The sequence below is a fragment of the Kogia breviceps genome, chromosome 5 (genome assembly GCF_026419965.1).
Source record: "Kogia breviceps isolate mKogBre1 chromosome 5, mKogBre1 haplotype 1, whole genome shotgun sequence".
NCBI lineage: Eukaryota > Metazoa > Chordata > Mammalia > Artiodactyla > Physeteridae > Kogia > Kogia breviceps.
This window is the reverse complement of record NC_081314.1, coordinates 21,654,535-21,662,659: the sequence shown is the minus strand read 5'-3', so window position 1 is coordinate 21,662,659 and position 8,125 is coordinate 21,654,535.

Here is an 8,125-nt window from a genome sequence, read left to right as displayed (position 1 = left end):
ATTGAAATGCCTCAAGTCAATGAGGACTCTTTTGAGCAACATTAATTAGGGTGTTTTTATGATCAATGTTGACTAAGTAGTGAGCTATGTAGGAGTCCTCTTTAACTCCCTTGATGACAGAATGCCTTCTGGTCATTTTTTATGTAAAAGTCCCCTTGAGTGAAATTGGGGGGCTGATAAAAAGTGAAGAAAAAAGAAAACATTAAAGCTGGAGAGAGAAAAAAAGAGAGAGAGATCACTTCAATATGTTTGGAGATAAAACCACCTATCCTTGCTCATCCTTTGCATGGGTCACCACCGTTAACTGCTCATGTATATCCACTTGCTCACATCTTAAAATATTGGGCGACTGTTCCCAAAGTTGAACTAGGTTTTCCCCTTTTCCCAAGACATCTTTTTTTTTTTTTTTTTTTTTTTTTTGCGGTACACGGGCCTCTCACTGTAGTGGCCTCTCCCACTGAGGAGCGCAGGCTGCGGATGCGCAGGCTCAGCAGTCATGGCTCACAGGCCCAGCCGCTCCGCAGCACGTGGGATCCTCCCAGACCAAGGCACAAACCCGCGTCCCCTGCATCCGCAGGCAGACTCTCAACCACTGCGCCACCAGGGAAGCCCCCAAGACATCTTTTACCAAATGGAAGAATAGATGAATGAGTTAAGGAATGAAATTGAGGGAGGCAAAGGAAAGAGCCAACAGCTTCTAGGACCTGATTTCTTAATCTACCTGATATACCATGTATACTTGGACTCTGGGCACAAATCAACTGATAATGTGATAAATTAACTCAGACACTAAAATACTGCCATTTTACTGTTAAAAAAGAAAAATATGAAAATTCCCTCTTTACTCCAACCATATGCAGCTTAATTTAAGTTGATTTTGGGTTATTTTGCAGTTTCACTTCCCTCTTGTCATTTATTTGATTTCATTAGAAACAGACTATTTACTTTCCATTTCTTTTATTCCTAATTTAGGCTACAAATGGGCTGTAACGGAGGGAAACTGCAGATGAGGGTAAATCATATTTGCTGTTAATTTGAAATTACAGACCCTTGATCTTTTTGAGGAGGTAATTTATCTATAGGTCAAATTTTAATTTAAAAAATACAGTTTTATAAAATTGATGTTGGTAAGAATAAAAAACATAGTCATAGGCATTCTATATTATTCTGAGAAAATGTTCTATAAACAAAGTGTGAAAGAGTTGCACTATTTGTCTTTCCTTCATTTAAAAATCGCTAATATAAATTTTTAGTAGAATTATAACCAGAAATAACTTCTGAATGAGCAAGGAAGGAGGTAATCATGGCTAGTAGAGCTTGTGTGTTAAATGATGTGTAAGCAGTTTAGAGCATGGACTTTAAAATCCAAGAGACCTTTAAAGGCTTTGTGGCTTTCTGGTGAAAAGACTCTGGGAAAGCTAAATAACTTCTCTAAAGTCTTGGGCTCCTTGTCTATAAAATAGGGATAATAATAGCATCTTACTTTACATGGTTGTGATGAAAATTAAATGAGATGATGCATTAAAGTCCTTAGCACAGTACACAAAGTAACTACTCAATAAACAATAGACATAAGATAGGATGATATATGATATGAGATTTCTCTGAAACTGGCACAAAATTAATCAGAATTTTGAATTAACTAGAATATCTATTCCTTGGTCATTTGAGAGAGTATAGGAAACCCTAAAACAAATTAATAACTTTTTGGGGAAGGTGCTAAAAATAATGATTTACTACATTTTGTTTGTTCTATTTGAATGTTTCACTATTATTATTATTCATCAGGGGCACTTTTGCAAAACCTGGTTGCTTTAGAACCAGTTTGGTTGGTGACAGAGATTTAAATTCAGGAATAAAAATGATTTCATTTTAATATTTGTAAAAAAAATCTCAAATTGTTTAACATATGGAAATATAGAAAAAAACAGTTTTCTAATAGTTACATACTTTTCCAGTAATCAGTATTGACATGCAGTCACAAGGTTAAGGAAATCCACATTAGAGAAAATATATGTCTTCTAAGATTATATAGAAAAAAAGGGGGGTAAGAAGGACATTAAATGTAATGATCTGGTGAATTTTTAAAGACTTCTTTAATCCAAGCTATCCATATGACTTTTGAAAGATTCTGTTATCAGACCATAAATGATACAACTAAGCCTACAGATGAGACTATATGTTGGAAATTCCTCAGTGTAGAAATGTTACTAACTCTCAGGAAAAGCTTAACTCTCATACTTCTAAATAACTATTACTATATATATTTTCTCTCTGGTGGAAGTCAGTGTTTATCATATTGTAATTCTCCTAAAACCACCTGTGACCCCCCCTTAGGCATCTTTTCCTCCACCTGCTGATAGTAATAGTAATCACTACACAGTTTGTGCTCTGGTCATGGCAGAACATCTTAAATTTCCTAAGGAATATAAAGGAAGGACCAAAAGAACATCTAATTTGTCTATTCCATTTTCTCAAAGTGTACCATTTCACCTATAAGTAAAAACAGTCATTGATTACTCTTAGAAAATCCTGGGCTTTGGAACCGGGCAGATGTGGGTTCCAATTCAAATTCTAAGTAGCACTTACTTAATTGGGAGGTTTTGGGCAGGTCCCATAAGCTCTCTGAAAGTTCAGGAGTTTCCTCATCTGTAGAAAACAGGTAACAGTATGTTGTAGCACAGGTCAGGGCTTATGGTAAACCCCTGATGCACAGGAATGCCCTCCATTTGTAACTCTCCTCTGACCTCTCATGCCTATCTTCAACTCCTCTATTTTCCACATAGTTATATAAACAAATATGTATCCACAGATTAAAAAAAAAAATCTCGCCAACTCAGACCTGGATTTAGCTCATTAGAGATTAGAGGTCCTCAATTTTAAACCTATAAAAAAAAATCAAGAAAACTCAACAAAATTCTGATTTTCCCCATAATTATTGTTTTGATGTTTTTTATAAAATATTGACTAACAAATCCTTTCCAAGGTTTTTTTTTTCTTTTTAAATTTGGCGGGGGTGGGGGCGTGCCTCTTTCCTTTGCTGGTGCCCTAAATACTTGCTTAAACTGCCTACTGTGCAATCCAGCACTGCCCCAAATGTTGCATTATTTGCTTTTAGAACTAAGGAGAAAGAGAATAAAAACTACATAAGGAAGAGTGGAAGTTAACACTTTGGGAACATCAGTGGTGCTTACTAAATGACCTATAAAAGTTAGTTTCCTTTTGCTCTTCTTTCAGGGTTTTTAAATAGTGTTAATTTACTCCTATTATGAAAGTTGAAGATTTGGCTCATTTAGACCATCTCCCTCTCCCTTATCCCATTTTTGAGAGTTTATGAGCTTTACTCTCCTATTATGTATGTTTATAATATTAAATAATATTTAATATTTCTATCATTAGATAGAATATTGATTCTTCTCAAAACATCTGTAGTTGATATGTATATTACCTTTATCTCATTGATAAGGAATTAAGATTCAAAGGTTAAGTAGCTACCAAGTGGTAGAATTCAGATTTGAACATTTACAAGATAGAGCAAAGATAAAAGAAAAAATATATGCTCCCAAGTGCGTGAATACATTGTCAGAAGTGAATACAAATAGGAAAAAACTGGTACCTTACTTGCTATAATTAAACTATTGTTACTTCCTCGCACAGTGTATTCTTTCAACTCTCAAAGGTTGTCTGACAGGCAGATCTATAATAGACCCAAAGTAACTATAACATTTTTTGAAATTGGGTGGCTGCAATGACTGGTATATGTGAGTTACTTTTGTATCAGTAAGCTTTTTTCCAAATTGTATTTATTAGTTGCCTTTTATTTTGCTTTACATTGATTTACTATTTATCTTTTGCCAAATCCACAGTATGGATTTAAGAACCAGTAACTTAATAAGCTAACTAGTTGAGCTTGAAATACTACTTCCAATATTAGTTTTATTTTCCTTCATGCTAAGTAGGTGGCTGCCACCTCATTTACAGCTGCTTACAAGAAATATAAAGTTTTACATGAAATAGCAGTCATATCATCTCTATATGGTCAAAGTCAGCAAGAATTTGAGTAATTAAGTTTTATGTTCTTAGGTGAACATAATATGAATAAGTTATTATCCAATATTAACTAATAGACATCCTTTCCTTCTTGTTTCAATGAACTTTGACAAAATTAATGGGAAGTAAAAGCTTCTGTTGCACCTAGTTAACTTTAGAGGATGTTTTCTCACCTTGATTTAGGTATGAATGAGCCATTGGCATTCTAAGAACTTCTTCATGGTCAAGTCTTGGCTCCTTATTTCTCAAATATTATGTTGTACAGACAAGAAAACTGTATGCATCTAGGTATTTTTTGCACTGTTAACATTCATGTATGTGATTTTAGCAGGTTGACCCTCTGTGTTCTCTTGTAAGAAGCAAAGAAATAATGACACCTTTTTTGCATGAACTATTTTACCATTTTTCATGATATATATATTCAAATATGGTTGTCAAGAATGAACACAAACTTCCCCCCTTTTCTGAATAACAGATAGTCTAAATGTCTCTTTACATTGTCATGGTGAGTCCAAAGAAACTCAAGCACAAGGATAATATATACCAGTTGGAAACCCTGAGATTAGCTACATATGGTGAGGAAACTAACAGTTATTGAGTGGTGAGTAAGCAGATGCTCTGCATATGTTACTTAACTCTCACTACTGTCTCTCAAGGAGGGTATCAATATCCCTAGTTTACAGATAAGGGAACTGAGGCTCAAAGAGGTGTTGATCTGAAACAAATGGACTGCCAGGTATTTCTCCAGCAAAGACGGGTTTATTTGGGATCAGTAGAGAATTGCAATTCTGGGTCTGCAACCATGGTGAGCCATGTGCAAGTCCTCCACACAGCAAGGGAAGGAGAATGCTTTTATACAGGGAAAAAAGAAGTTGGGAGGGCTATAGTAAACAATGTGTCTGTTAGGGAAACCACTGTCTGAAACCACCCACTCTGGCCAGGCCCGATAGTAACCACTTGCATGAGTTATCTTCAACAGGAGGTTCTGGCAAGGAACATGGAACTAACAAGCTACCACCAACCAGAAGAATTCGGGAAAGGTCAAAAGGAGAGAGGAGACTCCAGTCCATATGTCCTACCAACCTCCCAGAATCCTTCTCGCTGAAATCCATCTTGGCTGAGTGATGCATGTGCCACCAAGAGGGACCCTGAATCAGAATGATTGGCCAGAGACAACCCAGAGACTAATCCCATCACCATAAAACCCAAGACTGCGAGTCACGTGGCAGAGCAGTCCTCCTGGGTTCCTTTACCATCCTGCTCTCCACCCAGGTGCCCCTTCCCAATAGAGTCTCTTGCTTTGTCAGCACGTGTATCTCTTCAGACAATTCATTTCCGAGTGTTAGGCAAGAGGCCATCTCGGGCCCTGGAAGGGGTCCCCCTTCCTGCAACATGTCCATGGTTTTTCATTGGCTGAGTCCTTGCCAGGAAAAAGAGGACTCTTTCTTCCTCTTGAGCTTGGCTATCATCACAGGGTGAGAGAGCTCCCCCTTCTGGTCTCCCAACTGTATCTAACTGAGGTTTCTGTTTATCATCTTTTACAGAGGATAAGGGGCTTGCCTCATTTCTTTTTACCACCTTATATTTCCTTCAAGTGCTGATGGCTAAAAACGTCTGAATGTAATAATTTCACAATGGATTGGAAAACTTGTTCACTTCAAAACCCTCTATAGAAAAAAATATGTAAGACTCTAGATTTTTCTCAAATCTGGTAAGACTGGAAGTGTTTGGATTGACTAGTAAGAATACTGAACTAGAAAATCCTCATATTGAAATTGAGCAGGACCCTGAGGGGGCCTCCTGGGTACAAAAGCCTGTCCATGTCCTCCCTTTCTCGTTTGTAGAAAAAGGCTTTTGTCTCCTAGCCCTTCCCTGAGTTCCAAAGAACAGACCCAAGCAGTTACTAATTACAGAAGTGAGGAATGCAGAAACAAAGGAAAATCAGTCAAGCAAGAAAAGTAATGATAGCTTAAACAATAGTTCAGCAATAAAACAGAGTCCTAGTTCCTCCCCAATGAATATACATAACAATCTGATGCATATCTTTGAGTTTTTCTGCAGAACCTAAGACCACCACACAGGTGGAAGATGGTGACTACATGCTGACCACAAGCACATAGACCCCAGACTGGTTGGAACCAGCAGGTCAATGATTAAGATTCCTGAAACGTCACACTGTTACCTCACCACCAACCAACCAGAAGAAAGTCATGCACGCTGCAGCTCTACAACAAATGTTTCCTTTAAAAGCATTTCCCTGAAAACCATTAGGAGGTTTGGGTCTTTTGAGCATTAGCTGCCTATGCTCCTTGCTTGGCACCCTGCAATAAAGGCTGTACTTTCCTTCACCACAACCCAGAGTCGGTAGATTGGCTTTATTGCACAGCAGGTGAGTGAACCCAAGTTAAGTTTGTTAACCAGTTTTGCAAAAATAGCAGTTGAGGTTAATTTTATTAAGAGAGATGGACACAGAAAGGCCTTTTCCTTAATCAGTTAATATTTCAATAATGGTTTCAAATTGTTAAACCACAGAAAAGGTATTTCATTTTCCCTCTTTATCCAACTCTGATAATATGGTCAGAACTAGATAATTTCCTATAATTGATTGGAAGTATTGGGGAGGAAGAAATTTTCCTCTACCCTTCTAGATTCTTCAGGATGGTCTAAGAATTAAATAGACATGAGACAAATGAACAGAAGATCAAAGTTTATTAACATGTATATATGGGAGAGACCTAGGAAAACTGAGTAACCTGTCAAAATGGCTGAAGCCCTTACCTTAATTACCATCCTCAGCTAAAGATAAAAGGAAGTCGAGGATGAGGAGAGTCAGTTAAGAGAGGTTGCAGGAAAAGCACAGTAAACAAGGAGGATTTTGTTACAGATTTAAGTCATCGCCTATTCCATTGATAAGAGTTTCTAGAGATTTGGTCATCCTCCTCTTCCAGAGTCAGAGATGGAGATGTCCTTACAAACGGAGATTTCCCTTACAAATGTAATGTTTCTTACAAAAGTGCAAGTCCTACTTGGTTTTTAGAGCACTTCTAATGTGTGCTGTTTCTCAGAAAATAACCAGCTTAAAACAATATGCCAAGGGACATATTTTAGGGTGGCAAATTCTGCTCTGGAAACTATATACATATATACAGATACATATGTATATATGTCAAGGAATTCTCATGTCAATTTGCCAAATGCTGTCAATAATTTCAAGTCTATATAATATATTAGTAAGGTATAGAGAAACACAAAAACTAAATATATGTGGTGAGATAAACCTTGAGACAAACTACAGGAGACAAACAAATAACAACCACATAAGAAATTAAAATGAAGTCCACTAGAGATCATACTAAATGAAGTAAGTCAGAAAGAGAAAGACAAATACCATATGATATCACCTATATGTGGAATCTAAAATATGACACAAATGAACTTATCTATGAAACAGAAACAAATTCACAGATATAGAGAACAAACTTGTGGTTGTCAAAGGCAGGGGTGAGGAAGGGATGGATTGGGAGTTTGGGATTAGCAGATGCAAACTATTATATGTAGAATGGATAAATTAATATATGTAGAATATGTAGGAAAAAATATTATATGTAGAATGGTCCTAGTGTATAGCACAGGGAACTATTTCAATATCCTGTAATAAACCATAATGGAAAAGACTATGAAAAAGAATATATATATACACACACACATATAACTGAATCATTTTGAGTATAACAGAAATTAACACAGCACTGTAAATCAACTATACTTAAATAAAATAAAATTTTCTAAAACAGAACAATAACAAAAAAATGAAGTCCAATAGAAAATGATTCTGTGGGAACTTCAAGCTTGCCAGCTCAACTGGAAAGTATTTTCTAATAGTATGTGTCTGCACAAGACCTTCTAAGCAGCACCATCCAAGAGAAGTTTAACAGGAACCACATATACAATTTTACATTTTCTAGTAGCTACATTTTAAAAAAAGAAACAAGTGAAGTTAATTTTAATAATGTCTTTTATTTAACTGAATATATATCTAAAATATTTTTTCAACATGTAATCAATATAAAAATTT